The 24,833-nt window shown below is 40.6% G+C and overlaps 1 protein-coding gene across 6 annotated transcripts in view; it reads right to left on the bottom strand.

Annotated features, from left to right (window-relative positions):
* LOC139387200 (discs, large (Drosophila) homolog-associated protein 1a) overlaps window positions 1-24,833 on the bottom strand; it is a 117,745-nt gene that overhangs the window by 62,043 nt on the left and 30,869 nt on the right. For all 6 annotated transcript variants that reach the window (XR_011629138.1, XM_071133269.1, XM_071133270.1 and 3 more), the window contains exon 2: window positions 19,756-19,836. The gene's annotated coding sequence lies outside the window, so the exon portion shown is untranslated. The remainder of the gene's footprint in view (window positions 1-19,755; window positions 19,837-24,833) is intronic.

Genomic DNA, 24,833 nt, shown 5'->3' with positions numbered 1-24,833 from the left:
GTTTGGAGCTGTGCTTTGGGTCATCGTTCTGTTGTAGGAGGAAATTGGCTCCAATTAAGCGCCGTCCACAGGGCATGACATGGCGTTGCAAAATGGAGTGATAGCCTTCTATCTTTGAGATCCCTTTTACCCTGTACAAATCTCCCACTTTGCCTCCACCATGCTTGACAGATGGTGTCACGCACTCCTACAGCATCTTTTCATTTTTCTGTGTCTCACAAATATTCTTCTTTGTGATCCGAACACCTCAAACTTAGATTCGTCTGTCCATAACACTTTTTTTCCAATCTTCCTCTGTCCAGTGTCTGTGTTATTTTGCCCATTTTAATCTTTTCTTTTTATTGGCCAGTCTGAGATATAGCTTTTTCTTTGCAACTCTGCCTAGAAGGATGTTTCTCAAACTAGACACTCTAATGTACTTGTCCTCTTGCTCAGTAATGGCACTGGGGCCTCCCACTCCTCTTTCTATTCTGGTTAGGGCCAGTTTGCGCTGTTCTGTGAAGGGAGTAGAGCACACCGTTTTATGAGATCTTCAGTTTCTTGGCAATTTTTCGCATGGAATAGCCTTCATTTCTCAGAACAAGAATAGACTGATGAGTTTCAGAAGAAACTTCTTTGCTTCTGGCCATTTTGAGCCTGTAATCAAACCTATGAATGCTGATGCTCCAGATACTCAACTAGTCTAAAGAAGGCCAGTAGTATTGCTTCTTTAATCAGCACAACCGTTTTCAGCTGTGCTAACATAAATGGAAAATGGTTTTCTAATGATCAAGTTGCCTTTTAAAATTATAAACTTGGATTAGCTAACACAATGTGCCATTGGAACGCAGGAGTGATGGTTGCTGATAATGGCCTCTGTATGCCTATATAGATATTCCATAAAAAAATCCAGCTACAATAGTCATTTACAACATTAACAATGTCTACACTGTATTTCTTATCAATTTGATGTTATTTCAATGGGCAAAAAAATTGCTTTTCTTTCAAAAACAAGGACATTTTTAAGTGACCCCAAACCTTTGAACGGTAGTGTACCTCTGTGCCATTTTTGTTGTGTTTATTTTTTTTTAAAGCCTTCTGAACTGTAAAATTGCATTACCGTCTGTGGCAATTCTGTAAAACAACTGCCAAGGCCCCTAGGTGCCAAATCTGTGGTGGCTCCATATCTAAGTCTTTCAAGGGTACATAAATCTACCTCTGTGCCAAATTTGGTGTGCTTATCTCAAAACAGCACTTCTGAACTGTAAAATAGTGTTACCGTAGTCAGCCATTTTACAAGATGGCCACCTCAGCCCACAGGGGCCAAATCTGGGACTTCTACATCTTCTTAGAGTCTATAAATCTATTTCTGTTCCAAATTTGGTGCCATCATCTCAAAACAGTCCTTCTGAAATGTAAAATAATGGTACTGCTGGTGGCCATTTAAAAGAATTCTACCATGCCCAGAGGGGACAAATCTGGGTTGGCTCCCAATCTAAACCTTTTCAGGGTATATAAATCTACCTCTGATGCTTTTATCACAAAATGCACGACTCTTTTAGATGTTTCAGGTAAGCAGCCCCACTATTAACAGAGTTTAAAATCACAAACTTAGTGGGAACTAGAGGCATCCCCTATGTGCTTAGAATGTGAGCCATGTGCTTTTTCTTTATTGACTACTGTCTTTGAAGTTGATCTGTTAATAACAACACATTTTATTGAACTCATGTTTGAAAGAGGTAAGCTGCTGAGTAAGTGGATGGAAAAGCAAAGCCAGGGAAGATACGTTTTCTGGAATACTAAATAGTGCATTCTAAAATGCTCAGTCTGATGGCTCTGTGACGATATCACTGGGCTCCTATCCACTACCAAGACCATTCATTTTTGAATTTGGAGTAAAAAAGCAGCGATTGAACATTCAAAGCTAATTCATCGGAAACGAACAATTTTCACTGCGTTGTGTTCCCATGCCTGGCTTGTCTGTGAGAATCACTGTCAAGCAGGCAGGCTAGATGTGCAAAAGCCACCCCTGAAGGAGCAAGACAGACACATCTCTTATCTAATCTTAGTATTACAGTAGATCTACAATAGAAAACTATAATTTTCTCAGTAGCAAGACAGAGAATCATGAAAATGAGCTAAGGGGCTCTCGTTGGTCAACATTGTAAATTAAGTGCTGCTGGGCTGTTTCTTAAGACATTAAATAACATGGTGCATCAATGTCATGGTGGTTTCGAGGCTGACGCTCCAAGACATTGAATAACATTGTGTAACGTAATGATGGTTTTCGAGGCTGAGGCTCCAAGACATTGAATAACACAGTTCATAACTGACACACACTATAAGGTGTGCACTCGAATAAAACATATATCTGATTGAACACCCTCAAGGCTAATATGGTACCCTCCAAATGAACCCTGGTGACAATAATATAATTTTGCTCCCCAAAGTAAGGGACTATTTCCTGGCCAAGCCAAATTCTCAGATTTATGACAAAATGCCAGTTAATAAAAGGTTCAGATGCCAGCACATCAGTGGGATACTCACTGATAGGCATATAGGTTCCAGACAGACTATTTCTATTCAAAACAGTATTTTCTAATGGTATCTTTAACAATCTTTAAATCACAGCATTGGGAGAAAAGACAAACTCAACTCTTACATTACTTTGCCAAGGGAAACGCTCAAAGCTAACACCTTTGCAACACAGAGTAAGGATATCTATTTTGGTCCTCTAGTGTACTACCAAGTCCGTTATAGTTAGTTGTTCTCCTGTACCTAGGTATAGTCCACTGTTATCCAGTCAGCAGGTCCATGTTCCTGTAAGGGCATACCAGAGGAGGCAATGCTACTTGTGTTCAGGAGGGAGAGTACTGATGATCACCCAGCTGGCAGTGGAAGCAGACGCTCTGATGGCAGCTCCATTAATCAAAGCAGACAACGGCATGAGGACACCGCTCATGTGCTCTCCAGATCGGTATCACTTGTCTTCTGCACACTGACCTCATTCATTCATTAATCTGGCTCTGGGATGACATTCCGGGAGTACATGACCCACGTGTACACACTGTCTTACACCCTCCTCTATCCCATTACAGTATATGACCTGTACATTACAAGTCTGAACAGGTCAATATGAGTCCATGGGTTGATGGAGAGACTCAATTATTATCTGTTGCAGGCATTCAATCAATATTTACTGGACACTTACAGCTTCTTTGTCCAGTCTAGCACCGAGTGATAAGAAATGATTTGGTACTGTTTGGAGGTTGTGTATTTCTATGACACAGGTGTTTGTAATGTATGCATATACACTTCCTGTCTGTTGTCAGAGGTCAACGATGATGTCATCCCATTTGAGTACAGACACCCATAATACATACAGTCGCATTAAAATGAGAAAGTGCAAGAAAATAAATGTCAGAAAAAAAACTTCCTGGAGGCTTTATTCTCCAGTACGCCAGGGATATACGTCAGAGCAGAATCTCTGCCTTTCTGAGGAAAGAAACGCGTTTCCCGCCCACTCACTCTTATGATTCATCCCAGCCTGCACAGAGCGTGGGCTCAGCCTGCTTTCTCTCTCACACAGAAAACAGCCAGCTCCAACCCTCTTTCCCCTGCAATTCTGTTCTGGAGGAACCTCCATCTGTTTCTACACCCAATGCTAAACGTTGCTCATATAAGATATGAATATGCATATATTCAAATGGAAGGAATAGCTGTGTGGATGGGGGGATGGTGGAGGGAAGGTGTTGATGCTGATGCTGAGAGGAATCGGAAAATGCAAAGATGAGTATCTGGATGAAATACATTTGAAGTAAAAATTGAACACAGAAATACATTCTATATGTAATCCCTCTGTCACGTACGTAGAATAGTCTCTTATCAGCTGAGCATCAATGTGAATACAAACATCATTCTTTATTCCCATTTCTGGCAATGGAACAGAATGTTGGCTGGCTGAGACTATAGATTTTGATATATAGATTAAAACATATTGGATCTACCATTGCAATTAAACTAAATCACCATGCATTAACACACCACAGTTGAAGGATATGGGAGGAAAGGGAATGGACAGGAAAACAGAATATAAAGACATACTGTGTAGGTAACAACTCCATCAACTCCATACATTATCCACTTATGAAAAGCTTTTATTACTTTCAAAAAAATCAAATTCCATCATTTGAAAGTTGTCCTCAAAAGTGATTTACATTGGAAACCAAAACTATATTTCCAGCAACAAGCTTTAATTCCTACCAACCAACCAACCAACCAACCAACACTCCCTTGAGTCTTCGTGCTATGTAGGTTGTAAAAGAGTTCCAGCTAAATTTCAAGAAAGCGAGATCCACCATTTGTGTTCCACATGAAAACACATCCTAAAGGCATGCACTATCATTAAAGTGCTTCTGTACTTTCCCTCCTCACCAAACAAAAAGCAAGCAAATATCAAAGGCCTGTAGTGCTAACATATTTATTAACTTGGAAAATGTGCTAGCTATCCGACTTGGTTTACATTTCCTGAAAGAGCACAAACACTAGAAGCAGGGAAAGAAAACCCAAATTGAAGACATAGATGTCCTTGGTCCATAATTTGCTCTAAAAAAACTACAGCATTTCTCTAAATCAAATCAAATCAAATCAAATTATATTTGTCACATATGCCAAATACCACATGTGTAGACTTTACAGTGGATTGCTTACTTACGAGCCATGTTCCCAACAATGCAGAGTTAAAAAGTTAGAAAACTTTACAAAAAATTTAAAAGGAAATAGTAACACAATAAAATAACAATAACGAGACTTTATACAAGGAGTACCAGTAGTTTCTCTCATCACGCTCTCCGTAGCCGATGTGAGTAAGACCTTTAGACAGGTCAACATTCAGACGGATTACCAGGACGTGTACTGCGAGCATGCACTGACCAACTAGCAAGTGTCTTCACTGACATTTTAAACCTCTCCCTGTCCAAGTCTGTAATAACATGTTTTAAGCAGACCACCATAGTGCCTGTGCCCAAGAACACTAAGGTAACCTGCATAAATGACTACCGACCCGTAGCACTCACGTCTGTAGCCATGAAGTGCTTTGAAAGGCTGGTCATGGCTCACATCAACACCATTAACCCAGAAACCCTAGACCCACTCCAATTTGCATACCGCCCCAACAGATCCACAGATGATGCAGTCTCTATTGCACTCCACACTGCCCTTTCCCACCTGGACAAAAGGAACACCTATGTGAGAATGCTATTCATTGACTACAGCTCAGCATTCAACACCATAATGCCCTCAAAGCTCATCACTAAGCTAAGGACCCTGGGACTAAACACCTCCCTCTGCAACTGGATCCTGGACTTCCTGACGGGCCGCCCCCAGGTGGTAAGGGTAGGTAACAACACATCTGCCATGCTGATCCTCAACCCAGGGGCCCCTCAGGGGTGCATGCTCAGCCCCCTCCTGTACTCCCTGTTCACTCATGACTGCATGGCCAGGTACAACTTCAACAGCATCATTAAATTTGCCAATGACACAACAGTGGGCCTGATCACCGACAACAACGAGGCAGCCTATAAGGAGGAGGTCAGAGACCTGGAAATCATATTGAGAATAGTCATTTCACTCCGCGTCATAACTGCACTTGGTAAAAACGAACAGAAAAAACATTAGTTGTGAAAATCAACTGAACATTCTAAAAAAGTAACTTAATGATGAATATACTGCAGCTAATTGTTCAGTGCACCCAGCCATGTTTTAATCCTGAAAGGGTCAGCACATCATTAGCATATCCTCTGGCTAGATATAGCCTAGCTAGCGGACGAGGCACATTTAAATATAGAAGAACACATACATAGGAAATGTGAAATCACTCTGGGTGAAGAGAGAGAAGAGAGACCAAGCTGAGAGGAGGGGGGAAGAAGCCTTTTTTAGTCTTCAAAGTCTGAGTTAATCTGGCCTCTGAGCAGCACCCCGCTTGTTAATTACTGCTAGCTAAGGAACTCACGTGCACACTAAGAATCCTGCTGCTCGACCCTAAAAGTATGAGTCACATCTTAATTAATATGGGAAACATTTATTCATCAAATGGCCTGTTTGTTCCCTGTGGATCCACAACGATCCACTCCTCCAGTCTTATCCCACTGTTCAGAGCACTACAGGTGGCTCTAAACATCGGAGAAACCTGGCTACCATGAATTCATGTTTGGAATGAACCATGGTGGCTCTGTAGAAGTGCTGTAACAAAGCAATAGTCTCCACGTCACATGTTTATTTTGCTCTGCATCTATCTACTCGCCCAGGGTTTTAGATTCATCTGTTTGCTGAATACTGTGCAGCTCTGTAGAATGGACTCTTGTAAATAAGAATTTGTTCTTAACTGACTTGCCTAGTTAGATAAAGGTTATGTAAAAAAATATAGTGCACTACTTTTGACCAGGGACCATAGGGTTCTGGTCAAAAGTAGTGCACTATATAGGGGGGTCATAACAAAATAGTGGTAAAATGAAAAAATGACTATAGTAAGTGCCTATTAAGTGGCAAATAAAGTTAGAGGGTTGAGGATTTAATTTTAAATCAGCCATGAATCCCATTGTGACAGAGGGAATGGAAGCTTGTTGTGTGCAACAGTGAGTGGCAATTGAATGCAAGCCTCATTAAAAAAAAATTGTTAAAATCTTTCTAGCTTGTCTATCTGTGGGTAACAGGGTTAACATGTTATGCTCAACACACTCAGTTTTCCACCACAAAACACCAGAAAGTGACCAGAAAGAGTAGAACCAGCTCACCTACTGTTACACCATGATTTGCAGTGTTGTGTTCTAGACAACCTAAATCACGACCTATTCAAGACCAAGACCAGAGCAAATCGAGTCTGAGTCAAGAGCAAGACCGGATTGTGGGTAAAGACTGAGTTAAGTCCGAGATAGGGAGGGGACATGGGGTCCGAGACTGAGTCAAGACCGAGACCAGAAAAGTCCAATTCAAGACCATGAGTGTATTTTTGTCAAATCACCACCATAATAAGAGTTCAAAATGTCCAGTTTTTCTGGGTTCACATTTCAGAACGACATATGGTTTCTTTTGAAATTCAGAATAGATAAACAAATGCAAATTATTACTAACCCAAACACAATGGGGAACAATGGGCCTTCTACACCTTCAGAGAAGGGCTAAGGATTTATAAAATTGTGATGATAATAATAATATAATAATAATAATAATTATATTATTTTCAATTATGTTCTTATTTAATCTCTTCAGTTTCTTGGGGAAAGGAAAGGGTTAACATATCCAATCAGGATTTTTCTTTGCTGGTCTCAGGGGAGATAAATCTAGCTAGCTAAGTCAGCCATTGGCTAAGCCATCAGAAGCTAGATCAAGGCATCTGCCATTCAACTTTATTCGGGGAAAATGTTTGAGTGACAGTGAAATCAATCAATCACATTTTGACTTAATGGGAGGGACTGTTTTTACAAAAACTTAGATTTCCCACGGCCTAGCTAGCATGTTTTGTTGTTGGCTAGTTTGCAGCAGCTGTTATCAAAGAGGATGTTGTTCATTTGTTAGCTTCTACCTATTCAAGAATAACTTTCAACAAGAAGTTAAGTTTCAAATGATCATCATCTGGTGAGTGGAACTGTGTTTTTTATTGCAGCGCGGTTGCTGTTGTTAGCCATCTCTTTGAAAATAACGTGTGTGTGAAGCATTTTAAGTGGAACTGACAGCATTTTAGCATCATGACATTATTATTAAAATCTGTTCATATACTCCCCCAGGAAGAATATGACACTTTTTAAAAACATTTTTGGACAAGCAACCACTTAGATATAGTCATTTTCACATTTTCATAAATTCTTAGAGGGATTGGGAATTACCTATACTAAGGCATTTGTGAAAACTCTATAGCAATATAGAGTGGGAAAGCAGCGATGCTTTTGAACAATTAATAGACACTGCAGTAAATAAAACTGAATAAAAACATGTCTTGTCCAGGACTGGACTCTACACAGACCGGTGCGCTATAGCCAATCAGAGCTACAGTAGGCCTTTATACAAACAAGCCATTTGTCACAAATACCTGCCATCATTCACTTTGGACCTTACTGTGTGTTTACAGGCAGTTGCAACATCGCAACGTTAGATCATTAGAACGCATTTGCCAAAAGCCACAAAATACATCGCAAATATGTAAACACCACGGTAGTCCTCTTACATTTGGTTACTGTACAGTCCTATTGATCAAACAACCTTGAAAAGGTAGGCTCTCTCTCCCTCAGTTATGCACATCAACAACAACAAGATCAACAACTAATGTTAGACAGAGCAAGATGAGCTAAAATCTAACGAAGGAACATTAGATAAACCCTCAAACTTTTTCAGCTAGTTGGCTGTCCAAAATCAGCAGCTTGCCTGCCAATGCATGCTTGTCCCAACCAAGCACCCAAGCTAAAAATCTAAAGTTGTCTAGCTTGCTAGCTATCTACTTCCAGACGCAAATGAGAGAACACCTCACTCTGACCATTTTACTCGTCGTAACAGAGCTGGTTAGGCTGTTTAAATGTTGTCTGGAGTGTTCTTGACTTACTTTTTTTGACAAAATTTACTGACACCGGTCCTATTCAGCAGGTGTTGCGCGTTCGTAAATTCATCAGCTTTTCTGCGCTGTGGCACACTCAGGCGAGAGTGCTCTGAAATCGTAGTAGAATTTGCGAACGCAAAAGATATGCTAACTGGATAACAGTCGTTCAAGTTCTTGCTAGCTAACCAAATGATACATGCATCTCTAGCTGTGCATAGTTACCTAAAAACAATATGAGGGGGAAAAGTCAGTCAGTCAGAGGCAGCAAACAATGTACCAGGCCACCTGTGATTTACAACCTGATAGCAATATTTTTTGGACTACCAAGAAATATATTGGTAAATTATATTAATCATGTATTGAACTGCATCCATCTATTCTGCCAACAATGCCTTTGTGTACGTCATGGAACATTGATTCAAATATAACCTATTTAAAAAAAATATTATAGCATACATTTGATATTTGTTACTGATATGATTGTCTGTATGTTTCATATCTGCAAAGTAGTTAAAACGCTGTCAGTTCCCACTTTAAGCTTTAGGTCACAGGTTACTTTGTGTGCTAAACGTGAAATGCTTTTTGCAAATGGAAGTAGTAGTTGTACATTTCGATTGGGAAATGTTTAATGATTGTTTTTGTATTCTAATGATTGGGACCTTCTAGCTTATTATGTCTGAGTTTATGGACTATTTATTGTTGAACCTTTTTGGGTTAGGGGGCAGTATCCAGAATTTCGGATGACTGACATGCCCAAAGTATGTTACTCAGGTCCAGAAGCTAGGATATGCATATAATTGGAAGCATTGGATTGAAAACAGTTTCTAAAACTGTTAAAATAATGTCTGTGAGTATAACAGAACAGATATGGCAGGCAAAAACCCGAGGAAAATCCACCCAGGATTTTTTTTTTTTTTATGTGAGTGGTTTTCCATTGAAAGCCTATTGACTATATAAAGGGTTTAGGGCCCAGATTGCAGTTCATATGGCTTCCACTAGATGTCAACAGTCTTTAGACATGGTTTCAGGCTTGTTTTCTAAAAAACAACGAAGAATAAGACCTTTTGGTAAGGGGTATATGGAATCATGCACTACTGGTTTGTGCCTGTGACTGTGTGCGTGCTCTTCGTTCTTTTCCTTTGTATTGAATACGCTATTGTCCGGTTGAAATTTTAGCCATTATTGAGGTAATTGACAACTTGAGGATTAATTATAAACATCGTTTGACATGTTTCGACAAACTATAGCGGTCCTATTAGGGTGTATTCTTCTGCATGTTTTGACCGCCTTTGAGCCAGTGGATTACTGAACAAAACAGCCAACAAAATTGAGTTTTTGGGATATAAAGAGGGACTTTCTCGAACAAAATGCCCATTTATTGTGTAGCTGGGACCCTTTGGATTGCCAACAGAGGAAGATCTTCAAAGGTAAGTGATTTATTTTATCGCTATTTCTGACTCTCGTGACGCCTCTGCTTGTTTGTATGCTGTTGTATGGGGGCGCTGTCCTCAGATAATAGCATGGTATGCTTTCGCCGTAAAGCCTTCTTTAAATCTGACAAAGCGGCTGGATTAACAAGAAGTTAATCTTTTAACCGATGTATAACACTTGTATTTTCATGAATTTTTATTATTACTATTTTTGTAATTTGAATTTGGCGCTCTGCAATTTCACCGGATGTTGTCGAGGTGGGACGCTAGCGTCCCAATGAGCCCAAAGAAGTTAACATCATGCTGTGTGTGACTGCTGTCTTTCTATCGGCCCTATGCAGTGATGTAGTGTTGCCTGGAGAAGTAGGTATACTCTAGTTTTCCCAAACAGCCCGCTCAGCGATGGAAAATCCTTTTTATTTGTTTTCCTATAGATTTTTCAGATTTTCACTCTCAATTAAAATAGAAAAAAATACAAATATTTGAGGGTCTAAATCCACAACAATGCTTACACCACATCAATCTGATTGGGTGGGTCTGTCAAGGCCTGGCTCCCCAGTGGGTGGGCCTTTGTCCAACCAGGCCCATCCATATCTACGCCCCTGATACAAACTGTGCATGATGGTAATTGCACATCACAAATAGCCTACTAACCAACACTTAGGAATAAACTTTTTCAATACCTGGTTGCATACCCATCGTTGCCTTTGTTAGCATTTACCGGTAGACATCATGAATTGAAACGTATTTCCTACCCTACAGTCTACAGATGTATTCTTCTGTGAGCTGCTCCATTCTAAAACCAGTTGAGAGCTGCACAGTCTTGCTGCCTGCAGATGATATTTCGTTAAAACTAGGCTATGTGCACATGAATATATTTTACTTGCTTTGCGATTGTGTAGGCTACTTTGTGCACGCTTTTTCTATTGTACATAATTGATAAGTCGTATACCTCCACTACATTACTTTGATACACATCAGTAGGGATTAAGAAGCGAGTATACGCAATGCCCAGTGAAGAACAAGTGGGTATACGGTTTATACATGTGTATACTCTCCACTACACCACTGGCCCTTTGTGTTTACAAAAAGTGCACTCTCCGACATGAGAGTGTCACACCCTGAAGGCCTATTGGTTCGCCACTGCGCAAACATGTCTAAAATAGCTAAAGATAATTTTTAAAGGCAGGAGTGTATATATTTGGCCTGGCGAAGCTGTTTTATGCGCTGACTGAATGGAAGCTGCTAATTATGATTTTTTTACTCCACTGGTCTCTGGGAAGAAATTACGAGTCCTCACTGTATGAGACCGAGTCAAGACCGAGACACTCGAGACCGGTCTCAAGTAATACAACACAAAAAGACTAGTTTCACCATATTAAAATGAGAGTTCACCTCACGTAACAGGGTTGACCTTAAAATGAGGGACAGACGTAAATGAATCACTAATCACTAATCATGAATTAAATTATAATCTTCAGAAATGACTTTGTCAAAGCAACAAAATAAATAGGGCTTTACAATGATGGTAAAACTTGGTGAAATGTTGGAGTTAATTTGGTTAAAATCTTTTTAGAAGTGACGGGAGCGTTGCAAAGTAAATGTTTTTTGGTTCAATTTTTGACCCATGACAAGAGCTGCAAGTCCCGCCTCTCCCATCTCCTCATTGGTTTTTAGGAGCATATACCCATGTGGATAACTAGTTTAACCCTTTAATCTGTGGATTCGTTGTCAGAGTAGATGACCTTGTGCATTTCAGGTAAAATAACATCCCAATGTTTATATCCCATGACAAATCAGCTAGCAACAGCAAGTTAGCTAAATTGCCATGAATGTTTCATGCATTTCGACGTGTTAATATAGTTGGTTCAGAGTTCGTTTTGATATTTCAACCTGCGTGTCTTGATCGTGTTTGGTGTGGATGGACAAAATCAACATGCGTGTGAAGGTGCACGCAGACGCACGTGTGTGCCCGGTCTAGTCAGCATGTGAGGGACATGTTAAAATGCTGAATTTTGGCACTTTAGCAAGTCTTTATTCATATATAAAAAAACAGATTTATTGAATTCTATATTAAAGAGCACTTCATTAAATATAACAGGCTTTTAATATCTCTACTTCAAATATCAAAAGGCACTCTTTTTGTGGAATGACCCTGGGAAGGGTGTCATTTGGGTGTGCAGACAAAGCCTTTCAGCTGGATCAATGCTCATACAGAGCTGATTTTTCCACACCTCACCACTTATTAACCGCAGTGCCAGACATCTCTAAGCAGCCCCATTGGCTTTCACAGTCACACCACAGCTGTGAGATGAGGTACAGTACCCTACCTAGCTGTATTCCCATCCTTGTCTTCCTGCTAATCTCCAGTGAGTGTACTAGAATTAGAGCATGTCACAGGTTCATATACTGTATGCGGTCATCCATGTACAGAAGACACCATGTACAGAAGACAACATGTACAGAAGACACTAATCACTTTTTATGAATCTCTTAATGTATTCAATAGGCAGCCTTCAATCAATATTTACCAGTATGAAAGATTGAGGAAGTCAAGTGAGCAGTATCAGTTGTAACATATTATGATTGTCATCAGCATGTCAAACCAATATGTCTTGAGACTGGTGTCCTAGCCTCAGTACCTTAAAGCTATAGTACTTGTGTACAGTTTTGGAATTGTGTTAGAGCCAGGTTACAATTGAATGCTTACACTCACACTCCTCATTGCTTCTACCTCTACCTCAAGTCTACTGTAAATACACTACTAGCCCAAAACCCCTAGATTTCCAGCGTGTATAATCCAATAATAAATGTTGTTCATGCTTCCTTCTCATCTCATCCACTATCTACTATACAATCAGATCTCTGCCCCTCCCCCCAACAACACCACTAGAAGACCAAAAATGACTCTTAAAATTTAATGAGCAGTGTTTCCGCCAGGGGCAAATGGAGCACAGATTCCAAGTGAGTGCCTTTCGCACCACGTATCTTACCTTCTGGTGCACTTAGACAAAAAAATCCCAGCTGAAAATGCTGGGATATTATGAAAATAATAATGAAAATTATTTTCCTTCTTTCGTTTTTTAACCATAGACCCCCCCCCAGAACAGATAGGTAGATTGATGGAATCAGTTAGGCCGATTTTGGACACAAATGTGTGCTGTTAATTTGGGACAGCCCACCAAATTACAGGGGTCGGCTGTGAAAACACATGGAGTTTATTATGAGACAGTGGAAAAGCCCTCTGATGTTCACTTATGGGTCCGCACCACTATATTCTTCAAACTGACTAGAGAATGCTGCCCTGCTGTGGTTCTGATCAGACAGCCTTTGAGTACTTACACCCCCCCCCCCCACCCCCACCCCTCCTCTCCTCTCTAGCTCTCCAGCTTTGTGTCAGTGTGTCAGGGATCAAAGCTTGTTTCTTTACTCCATGTTACTCCATGTTGTTGCAGATTTGTTTCCAATTTAGTTTGTTCCTAATCCCGGGGCATCATGATCTCCATTTCATCAACAGCTTATATTTGTTGTTTAGCTGCAGGCTTTCCCTTCAAAACAAAACATCATATTTGGTATTCTCATGGCATTGGTTGCGGTGAACTGAGAGCTCAATACTGCACGTATAAGAAGATCATCTACACACATGTGCAGTGTGAGGTCACTGGCCTCTCTCCCTGCTTGTGTCCCAAATGGCACCCTATTCCCTACTTTGTGCACTACTGTTGACCAGGCTGTCCCATCCTGCTGCAGAGCCTCTGTGCGTCACTTTGCTCCTGTTGTCTGTCTGTTGTCTCTCACTCCCATGTGTTACACTAGTCACTTTAATAATGCCACTTGAAGAAGGTTTACATATCTCACATTACTCATCTCATATATATATATATATATATATATATATATATATATATATATATATATATATATATATATATATATATATATATATATATATATATACTGTATACTGTATCCTTCACTATCTATTCTTCACTATCTATTGCATCTTAGCAGCTCTGTCACTGCTCATCCATATATTTTATACTAATACAGTTCACATACTCTAAGTTGACTGTGCCTTTAAACAGCTTGGAAGATTGCAGAAAATGATGTCATTACTTTAGAAGCTTCTGATAGGCTAATTGACATCATTTCAGTCAATACATACCTGTGGATGTATTTCAAGGCCTACCTTCAAACTCAGTGCCTCTTTGCTTGACATCATGGGAAAATCAAAAGAAATCAGCCAAGACCTCAGAAAGGAAATTGTAGACCTCCACAAGTCTGGTTCATCCTTGGGAGCAATATCCAAACACCTGAAGGAACCGCGTTCATCTGTACAAACAATAGTACGCAAGTATGAACACCATGGGACCATGTAGCCGTTATACCGCTCAGGAAGGGGATGCGTTCTGTCTCCTAGAGATGAACGTAGTTTGGTCCGAAAAGTGCGAATCAATCCAAGAAACACAGCAAAGAACCTTGTGAAGATGCTGGAGGAAACAGGTACAAAAGTATCTACAGTGGGGCAAAAAAGTATTTAGTCAGCCACCAATTGTGCAAGTTCTCCCACTTAAAAAGATGAGAGAGGCCTGTAATTTTCATCATAGGTACACTTCAACTAAAATCCAGAAAATCACATTGTATGATTTTTAATGAATTTATTTGCAAATTATGGTGGAAAATAAGTATTTGGTCACCTACAAAAGAGCAACATTTCTGACTCTCACAGACCTGTAACTTCTTCTTTAAGAGGCTCCTCTGTCCTCCACTCGTTACCTGTACTAATGGCACCTGTTTGACCTTGTTATCAGTATAAAAGACACCTGTCCACAACCTCAAACAGTCACACTCCAAACTCCACTATGTCCAAGACCAAAGAGCTGTCAAAGGACACCATAAACAAAATTGTAGACCTGCACCAGGCTGGGAAGACTGAATCTGCAATAGGTAAGCAGCTTGGTTTGAAGAAATCAACTGTGGGACCAATTATTAGGAAATGGAAGACATACAAGACCACTCATAATCTCCCTCGATCTGGCAAGATCTCACCCCGTGGGGTCAAAATGATCACAAGAACGGTGAGCAAAAATCCCAGAACCACACGGGGGGACCTAGGGAATGACCTGCAGAGAGCTGGGACCAAAGTAACAAAGCCTACCATCAGTAACACACTACGCCGCCAGGGACTCAAATCCTTAAGCCAGTACATGTCCAGGCCCGTCTGAAGTTTGCTAGAGAGCATTTGGATGATCCAGAAGAAGATTGGGAGAATGTCATCTGGTAGATGAAACCAAAATATAACTTTTTGGTAAAAACTCAACTCGTCGTGTTTGGAGGACAAAGAATATCTGAGTTCCATCCAAATAACACCATACCTACTGTGAAGCATGGGGGTGGAAACATCATGCTTTGGGGCTGTTTTTCTGCAAAGGGACCAGGACGACTGATCCGTGTAACGGAAAGAATGAATGGGGCCATGTATCGTGAGATTTTGAGTGAAAACCTCCTTCCATCAGCAAGGGCATTGAAGATGAAACATGGCTGGGTCTTTCAGCATGACAATGATCCCAAACACACCGCCCGGGCAACAAAGGAGTGGCTTCGTAAGAAGCATTTCAAGGTCCTGGAGTGGCCTAGCCAGTCTCCAGATCTCAACCCCATAGAACATCTTTGGAGGGAGTTGAAAGTCCATGTTGCCCATCAACAGCCCCAAAACATCACCGCTCTAGAGGAGATCTGCATGGAGGAATGGGCCAAAATACCAGCAACAGTGTGTGAAAACCTTGTGAAGACTTACAGAAAATGTTTGACCTCTGTCATTGCCAAAAAGGGGTATATAACAAAGTATTGACCAAATACTTATTTTCCACCATAATTTGCAAATAAATTCATAAAAAATCCTACAATGTGATTTTCCTCATTTTGTCTGTCATAGTGGAAGTGTACCTATGATGAAAATTACAGGCCTCTCTCATCTTTTTAAGTGGAAGAACTTGCACAATTGGTGGCTGACTAAATACTTTTTTGCCCCACTGTATATCCACAGTAAAACGAGCCCTATATCGACATAACCTGAAAGGAAGCTCAGCAAGGAAGAAGCCACTGCTCCAAAACCACCATAAAAAAGCCAGACTATGGTTTGCAACTGTACATGAGGACAAAGATCGTGCTTTTTGGAGAAATGTCCTCTGGTCTGATGAAACAAAAATAGAACTGTTTGACCATAATGACCATCGTTATGTTTGGAGGAAAAAGGGGGAGGCTTGGAAGCCGAAGTACACCATCCCAACCGTGAAGTATGGGGGTGGCAGCATCATGTTGTGGGGGTGCTTTGCTGCAGGAGAGACTGGTGCACTTCACAAAATAGATGACATCATGAGGCAGGAAAATTATGTGGATATATTGAAGCAACATCTCAAGACAACAGTCAGGATGTTAAAGCTTGGTAGCAAATGTGTCTTCCAAATGGACAATGACCCCAAGCATACTTCCAAAGTTGTGGCAAAATGGCTTAAGGACAACAAAGTCAAGGTATTGGAGTGGCCATCACAAAGCCCTGACCTCAATCCTATAGGAAATGTGTGGGCAGAACTAAGAAAGAGTATGCGAGCAAAGAGGACTGCAAACCTGACTCAGTTACACCAGGTCTGTCAGGAGGAATGGGCCAAAATCACCCAACTTATTGTGGGAAGCTTGTGGAAGGCTACCTGAAACGTTTGACCCAAGTTAAACAATTTAAAGGCAATGCTACCAAATACTAATTGAGTGTATGTAAACTTCTGACCCACTGGGAATGCGATGAAAGAAATAAACGCTGAAATAAATCATTCTCTCTACTATTATTCTGACATTTCACATTCTTAAAATAAATTGGTGATCCTATCTGACCTAAGGCCGGGAATTTTTACTTTAAATGTCAGAAATGGTGAAAAACTGAGTTTAAATGTATTTGGCTAAGGTGTATGTAAACTTCCGACTTCAACTGTCAATTCTTATCCCATTCCTTTACTAGATTGTATGTATTAGGTTTTGTTGTGGAATTTGTTAGATATTAGGCTTTGTTGTGGAATTGTTATATATTTTCTGTTAGATACTGCTTCACTGTTGGATCTAGAAGCATAAGCATTTCGCTACACTTGCAATAACATCTGCTAACCATGTGTATGTGACCAATAAAAAATGATATGATTTGATTTAATTTAATTTGCTGCAACATGATTGGCTGAAAGCGATACACAACTTTCAGGACTAAATGGAGAATATTTTAGGTATGAACCGGTCCAAAGCGGATACGAGTGTATTGCCGGCTGCATACAATGCTTTTGGACAGTAAGGTGAAACGATTCGATATCACCATCAATTATTTTCAGTGTGAGATTTGCAGTAACTACAAAATCTAAGTAAAAACCAAGGCTATGTTCCACTATGTTTTGACTGCAGTTACCCGCTCTGCCATAAGAGAAGTAACTATTGAAACAGTGAAACAGAAAAATTGCTTTAAAGTTTATTTACTGTCCAGCCAAATATGTTGTAGGCAGACAAGTGAGAATGCACTGATGTATCATCTTATTATGAAGTCATGTTTTATGCCTATCAAGCATGAGCACTGATGTGACCTATGACCACTAAGTCAAATAAATGACTATACAAAGTCAAACAGAAAAACAATAAGAAAGTTGGATGAACACATTAACAGATTGTAGATACTTCACAAAATGAAATATTACTTTTTAAGTATATACATTATGCGTGATGAAATAGTCCTTACCTTATGGTGAAAAAATTAATGAGGGTTACAACAATACAACCTTCAAAACATGAAAACATAACTACATGAAACCATTAAATACAGTTGGAATGTCAAACAGAAAAACAACAAGACATTTGGATAAACACATTTAGATTGTAGACACTGTACTTTGCCTTTGAATTACCCATATACAGTGCATTCAGAAAGTATTCAGAACTCTTGACTTTTTCCACATTGTGTTATGTTACAGCCTTATTCTAAAATTAATTCAATTGTTTATCTCCCCTCATCAATCTACACACAATAGCCCATAATGACAAAGCAAAAACACATCAGACCCTTTACTCAGTACTTTGTTAACGCTTCTTTGGCAGGAATTACAGCCTTGAGTCTTCTTGGGTATGATGCTACAATCTTGGCACACCTGTATTTGGGGAGTTTCTCCCATTATTCTCTGCAGATCCTCTCAAGCTCTGCCAGGTTGGATGGGGAGCATCGCTGTGCAGCTATTTTCAGGTCTCTCCAGAGATGTTCGATCGGTTTCAAGTCCGGGCTCTGGCTGGGCCACTCAAGGACATTCAGAGACTTGTCCTAAAGCCACTCCTGTGTTGTCTTGGCTGTGTGCTTAGGGTTGTTGTCCTGTTGGAAGGTGAACCTTCGCCCCAGTCTGAGTCCTGAGCGCTTTGGAGCAGGTTTTCATCAAGGATCTCTCTGTACTTTGCTCCGTTCATCTTTCCCTCGATCCTGACTTGTCTCCCAGTCCCTGCCGCTGAAAAACATCCCCACAGCATGATTCTGCCACCACCATGCTTCAATGTAGGGATGGTTTCAGGTTTCCTCCAGACGTGACGCTTGGCATTCAGGCCAAAGAGTTCAATCTTGGTTTCATCAGACCAAAGAATCTTGTTTCTCATGGTCTGAGAGTCCTTTAGGTGCCTTTTGGCAAACTCCAAGTGGGCTGTCATGTGCCTTTTACTGAAGAGTGGCTTCTGTCTGGCCACTCTACCATAAAGACCTAATTGGTGGAGTGCTGTAGAGATGGTTGTCCTTCTGGAAGCTTCTACCATCTCTACAGAGGAACTCTGGAGCTCTGTCAGAGTGACCAAGGCCCTTCTCTCCTGATTGCTCAGTTTGGCCGGGCGGCCAGCTCTAGGAAGGTTCTTGGTGGTTCCAAACTTCTTCCATTTAAGAATGATGGAGGCCACTCTGTTCTTAGGGACCTTCAATGCTGCATACATCTTTTGGTACCCTTCCCCAGATATGTGTCTCGACACCATCCTGTCTCGGAGCTCTACGGACAATTCTTTTGACCTCATGGCTTGGTTTTTGCTATGACATAAACTGTCAAATGTGGGACCTTATATAGACAGGTGTGTGCCATTCCAACTCATGTCTAATCAATTGAATTTACCACAGGTGCCCCAATCAAGTTGTAGAAACATCTCAAGGATGATCCATGGAAACAGGACGCACCTGTGCTCAATTTCGACTCTGATAGCAAAGGGGCCTGAATACTTATGTAAATAAGGTATGTCTGTTTTTATTTTTAATACATTTTCTAAAATTTCTAAAAACCTGTTTTTGCTTTGTCATTATGGGATATTGTGTGTAGATTGAGGAACATGTGTTATTTAAACCATTTTAGAATAAGGCTGTAACGTAACAAAATGTGGGAAAAGTCAAGGGGTCTGAATAATTTCCAAATGCACTGTAGTTGTTTCAGGTCATACAATGGCAGAGCTTTGTATCTGCATTTTAGGGTTCATAGGTCAAATCAGTGGTCAAGGTCAATGTGCATTAAAATTACTTCATAATAAGATGATACACCAGTGCATTATCACTTATCTACCTACAACATACATGACTGGTTACAAAAAAAATGTAAAGCCATTTGTCAGTTTCACTGTTGGCGTAGTTACTGCATTTTTCCTTTGTAGGGCAGTATAGATTTCTGTAGGCATGTCAATAAAAGCAAAGCAAACACTTGATTAACCGTTCATAATCCTACTCACCCTCTTCAATTCCCCATCTTAGATTGTTGTCTGGAAGGCATTGGAATCCCTGTGTGTTAGCCTTCACACCAATACAGTCCACTGGAAAGGACAAAAGAAAACAAACAGAAATTGTCATTTCATTAAGATTTATTAGAGGTGTCTCATCAAACAAATCACTGTCTATTTTTCCATTTTATAAAGTTAAATCAATTAAGGTTATTTTCAGTTCAGATGCCACAGGGGTCACACCGAGCAAGTTGTGCAATCAGAAATCCTGAAGTCATAGCTACAGTAAACACTCTGACACTTGAATTCCTTCACGCTCATTTGGCCAGCTACATTACAGTAGTTCATACACACAGTGAAATGGCTTTTTCAACTGTCCTTCACAGCCCTTTGATCTGAAGAAGGAGCTATGAGATAAGCTCCAGCTTCAACCCAAGGTCAAAAAAGAACATTTCCCTGATTACACATCGCCAGTCCCCCTAGCCCTAGGATGTAACACAACACACGCTGTTCTGGCAACATCGTTATTCACACAGACAAGCATCATTGGCTTTGATCATTAGATGTTATCTTTGATGAGACTCCATAACAGAAACTTGTAAACTGCCAGTAAAAAGAGGATGTAATGACTTTGAATGCAGTGCTGATTTCTCAGATGAGCCAAACTTATGGTGTGTGCTGTGATTCTTTCTATTCCCAATCTCTACCCCCCCCCCCCCCCCCCCACACACACACACACACACACACACACACACCACACGCACTCAAATGTATATGTACACGCACATACTTAGGACAACTTAGATTCCAGCTGCATCTCATAAAATAGCAAATAGCTTCGGATGTGTGCATATGGGCATGTCAAATCATTGTACTACCATCCTGGGTTTACTGAGTGCATTATACAGTGGAGTGTGCTAGTGCAAACTACTTTGCTGCCATCAAGCGATTATAATAGGCTAAAGACCAGGTGCTTGAGTGCAGCACATGGAGGTCACATGGTTATGCCCATAGAGCTATACACTGAGTGTACGAAACATTAAGAACACTTTCTCTTTCCATGACATAGACTGACCAGGTGAATCCAGGTGAAAGCTATGATCCCTTATTGATGTCACCCTGTTAAATCCACCTCAATCAGTGTAGATGCAGGGGAGGAGACAGGTAAAATAAATATTTTTAAACCCCAGACATGGATTGTGTATGTGTGCCATTCAGAGAGTGAATGGGCAAGACAAAAGATGTATGTGCCTTTGAACGGGGTATGGTAGTAGGTGCCAGGTGCAGCGGTTTGAGTGTGTCAAGAACTGCAACGCTGCTGAGTTTTTCAAGCTCAACAGTTTCCTGTGTGTATCAAGAATAGTCCACCACCCAAAGGACATTCAGGGGGGGCAGGTAGCCTAGTGGTTAGAGCATTGGGCCAGTAACAGAAAGGTTGCTGGATCAAATCCCAGAGCTGACAAGGTAAAGATCTGTCATTCTACCCCTGAACAACCCACTGTTCCCCGGTAGGCCATCATTGTAAATAAGAATTTGTTCTTAACTGACTTGCCTAGTTAAATATATGACCCTGTGGAATGCTTTTGACACCTTGTAGAGTCCATGCCCCGATGAATTGAGGCTGTTCTGAGGGCAGAAGAGGGGGCAGCTCAACACTTGGAAGGTGTTCCTAATGTTTTGTTCACTCATGTTCTATATCTATGGTTATGCTGTCCAAAATAGTGCATACGAAAACTCAGAAACTGTGTATATCTATAATTAAAATGTATATAAAACCTTTTATCTCTGCAACACCTCCAACCTACCCTCTCATGTCGTGCTTTGACCAGATCTATTCTACCACACTTAATTTATTCAATTCATACTTAATGTAAAAATCATGTTTGACAAGGTGGGAAGTAGACTCCCTATCTCTCTCTTTTCACTAATATGTGGAGAGTTAAATGGCTGTCAAAATGCATAGAGCAGATGGCTAATTCAATTGTCAGCCATTTGCAGCCCTTATTGTTATGCCTGATTGCCAGCATCAAGGCTCTATGATTGATGAGGATGAGTTATGAGCCTCTATCAATTACCTCATGTGATGAGGCAGTTCTCTCTCTCTCTCTCTCTCTCTCTCTCCCTCTCTCTCTCTCTCTCTCTCTCTCTCTCCCTCCCCCTCCCTCCCTCCCTCTGGTGCAGCTCTAGCCTCAGTCACCAGAACCCTGGAATAAGCTGGGGAATATTAAACCAGTATGAGAAGATACAGCAGAGGATCGGTGAGGAGTAGAGCAGTCAGGGCCCTTAATGTATGCCACTGCCTAAGGGGCTGGGGGAACAAATGACTGCGGGTGGATAATGCAATATGTTCAGATTTGAAGGGACACACGGGTTGAATTTCACTGGGAGATTGAAGGTCTGCTACTATGGCACAGGAAAGAATGGTTGAGGGTGTTGTAAGGTGAAGAAATTGGGGTTGTGTTTAAAAGTAAACTTCCGATAGACTTTGGAGGTAGTAGTAATATAAGCTCTTGTTGTGTGCTATGTCAGAACACTGGAAGGGAAGCGGAAGGAGATTCATCCACTTGTTCTCTGCCCTGAGTGGCCTCCTGCTTTAAGCTGTTCCAATATGGCCGTCTCGTAACACTTATCCTCTGTGCTTTCGCTTCTGTGTTATGTGACAATCTGAGTGAATGTGAAATCACACCGAAGCCTCGGTATGTCGGTTGTTGGGAAGTGTTTGAAATTAAACCTCCCGTGGCGGCGGCGGTTTAAAGAACAGCTTAGCAATGGCCTCAGGAAAGCATAAGGTGGGTAACATTCAAAGTTAATTAAAATGTAATTTTAGGCTATTAGCTGGCGAGGAGAAAGGAGGCAGAGAGAGAGCAATGCGGCAGGCAGAGCAGTTTAAAGCAGAACGGAACTGAATGCAAGCATATTGCAGCTGCTGATAATCGTTGTGCTGAAAGTAGTCAGATGTTGATAATGGTCTCTCTCTCCTCAGGGTTGATATTACAGGCAGCACTTCATCATCTGCACACGAGTGATTTGTGGCACTGTTGTTTCACAAACTAATTTGTTTGTCAGAGTTAATTTGTCACTCTTGACTGGCAAAAAAAAGAGAGTCTTTTGCAATCGAAACAATAAGAGTCAAAGTTGCTGACTTGAAATTGGCTTATCCAACCACTCTGACAAACACACACTAAGAATGAGTTTGCATGTCGAATGCAAATCTTTCTGCCTATAATTTACCTGACAATGATTTTCATATTTTACATACAGTTGAAGTCGAAAGTTTACATACACCTTAGCCAAATACATTTCAACTCAGTTTTTCACAATTCTTGACATTTAATCCTAGTAAAAAATCCCTGTCGTAGGTCAGATAGGATCATGACTTTATTTTAAGAATGTGAAATGTCAGAATAATATTTCAGCTTTTATTTCTTTCATCACATTCCCAGTGGGTCAGAAGTTTACATATACTGAATTAGTATTTGGTAGCATTGCCTATATATTGTTTAACTTGGGTCAAACATTTCGGGTAGCCTTCCAGAAGCTTCCCACAATAAGTTGGGTGAATTTTGGCCCGTTCCCCCAGACAGAGCTGGTGTAACTGAGTCAGGATTGTAGGCCTCCTTGCTCGTACAAGCTTTTTTAGTTCTGCCCAAAAATGTTCTATAGGATTGAGGTCAGGGCTTTGTGATGGCCACTCCAATACCTTGACTTTGTTGTCCTTAAGGCATTTTGCCGCAACTTTGGAAGTATGCTTGGGGTCATTGTCCATTTGGAAGACCCATTTGCGACCAAGCTTTAAATTCCTGACTGATGTCTTGAGATGTTGTTTCAATATATCAATGTAATTTTCCTTCCTCATGATTCTAACTATTTTGTGAAGTGCACCAGTCCCTCCTGCAGCAAAGCATCCCCACGACATGATTCTGCCACCCCCGTGCTTCACGGTTGGGATGGTGTTCTTCGGCTTGCAAGCCTCCCCGTTGTTCCTTCAAACAAAACGATGGTCATTATGGCCAAACTGTTCTATTTTTGTTTCATCAGACCAGAGGACATTTCTCCAAAAAGTACGATCTTTGTCCCCATGTGCAGTTGCAAACCATAGTCTGGCTTTTTTTATGGCGGTTTTGGAGCAGTGGCTTCTTCCTTGCTGAGCGGCCTTTCAGGTTATGTCGATATAGGGCTTGTTTTTACTGTGGATATAGATGCTTTTGTACCTGTTTCCTCCAGCATCTTCACAAGGTCCTTTGCTGTTGTTCTGAGATTGATTTGCACTTTTTGCACCAACATACATTAATCTCTAGGAGACACATGGTGTTTGGACTTGCATACTATTGTTTGTACAGATGAACGTGGTATCTTCAGGTGTTTGGAAATTGCTCCCAAGGATGAACCAGACTTGTGGAGGTCTACAATTTTCTTTCTGAGGTCTTGGCTGATTTCTTTTGATTTTCCCATGATGTCAAGCAAAGAGGCACTGAGTTTGAAGGTAGGCCTTGAAATACATCCACAGGTACACCTCCGATTGACTGAAATTATATAAAATAGCCAATCAGAAGCTTCTAAAGCCATGAAATCATTTTCTAGAATTTTACAAGCTGTTTAAAGGCACAGTCAACTTAGTGTATGTAAACTTCAGACCCATTGGAATTGTGATACAGTGAATTATAAGTTAAATAATCTGTCTGTAAACAATTGTTAGAAAAATTACAAAAAAAAACTAGTTTTAATGACTCCAACCTAAAAAACAAGTTTTAATGACTCCAACCTAAAGTGTATGTAAACTTCCAACTTCAACTGTACATTTCCTTGATAAGCTTTGTGAATGAACAACAGCGACGGATATGTGGTTATCGGATATAGTAGAATGTGGTTCTCGGATATTGTTGAAATACAATGGTGAAAAGGTATTCCGAACTGTATCTCTATCCTGTATCAGTGATTCTAATTCCTTTCCCCGTACTCTGCTCTACAGGCATTTCTAACCACCTTTTGCTAATGAATGTTCATGATTCATGTAGCAATTACTGATGCAATTAACATCATTCATGGAGGTAAGACATCACTTACATCATTAGTGGGTTTGTTAATCATCC

Source organism: Oncorhynchus clarkii, chromosome 28 (assembly GCF_045791955.1).
Source record: "Oncorhynchus clarkii lewisi isolate Uvic-CL-2024 chromosome 28, UVic_Ocla_1.0, whole genome shotgun sequence".
Classification (NCBI taxonomy): domain Eukaryota; kingdom Metazoa; phylum Chordata; class Actinopteri; order Salmoniformes; family Salmonidae; genus Oncorhynchus; species Oncorhynchus clarkii.
Note: the sequence above shows the minus strand (reverse complement) of the source record. Positions and strands in the feature narration are given on the sequence as shown.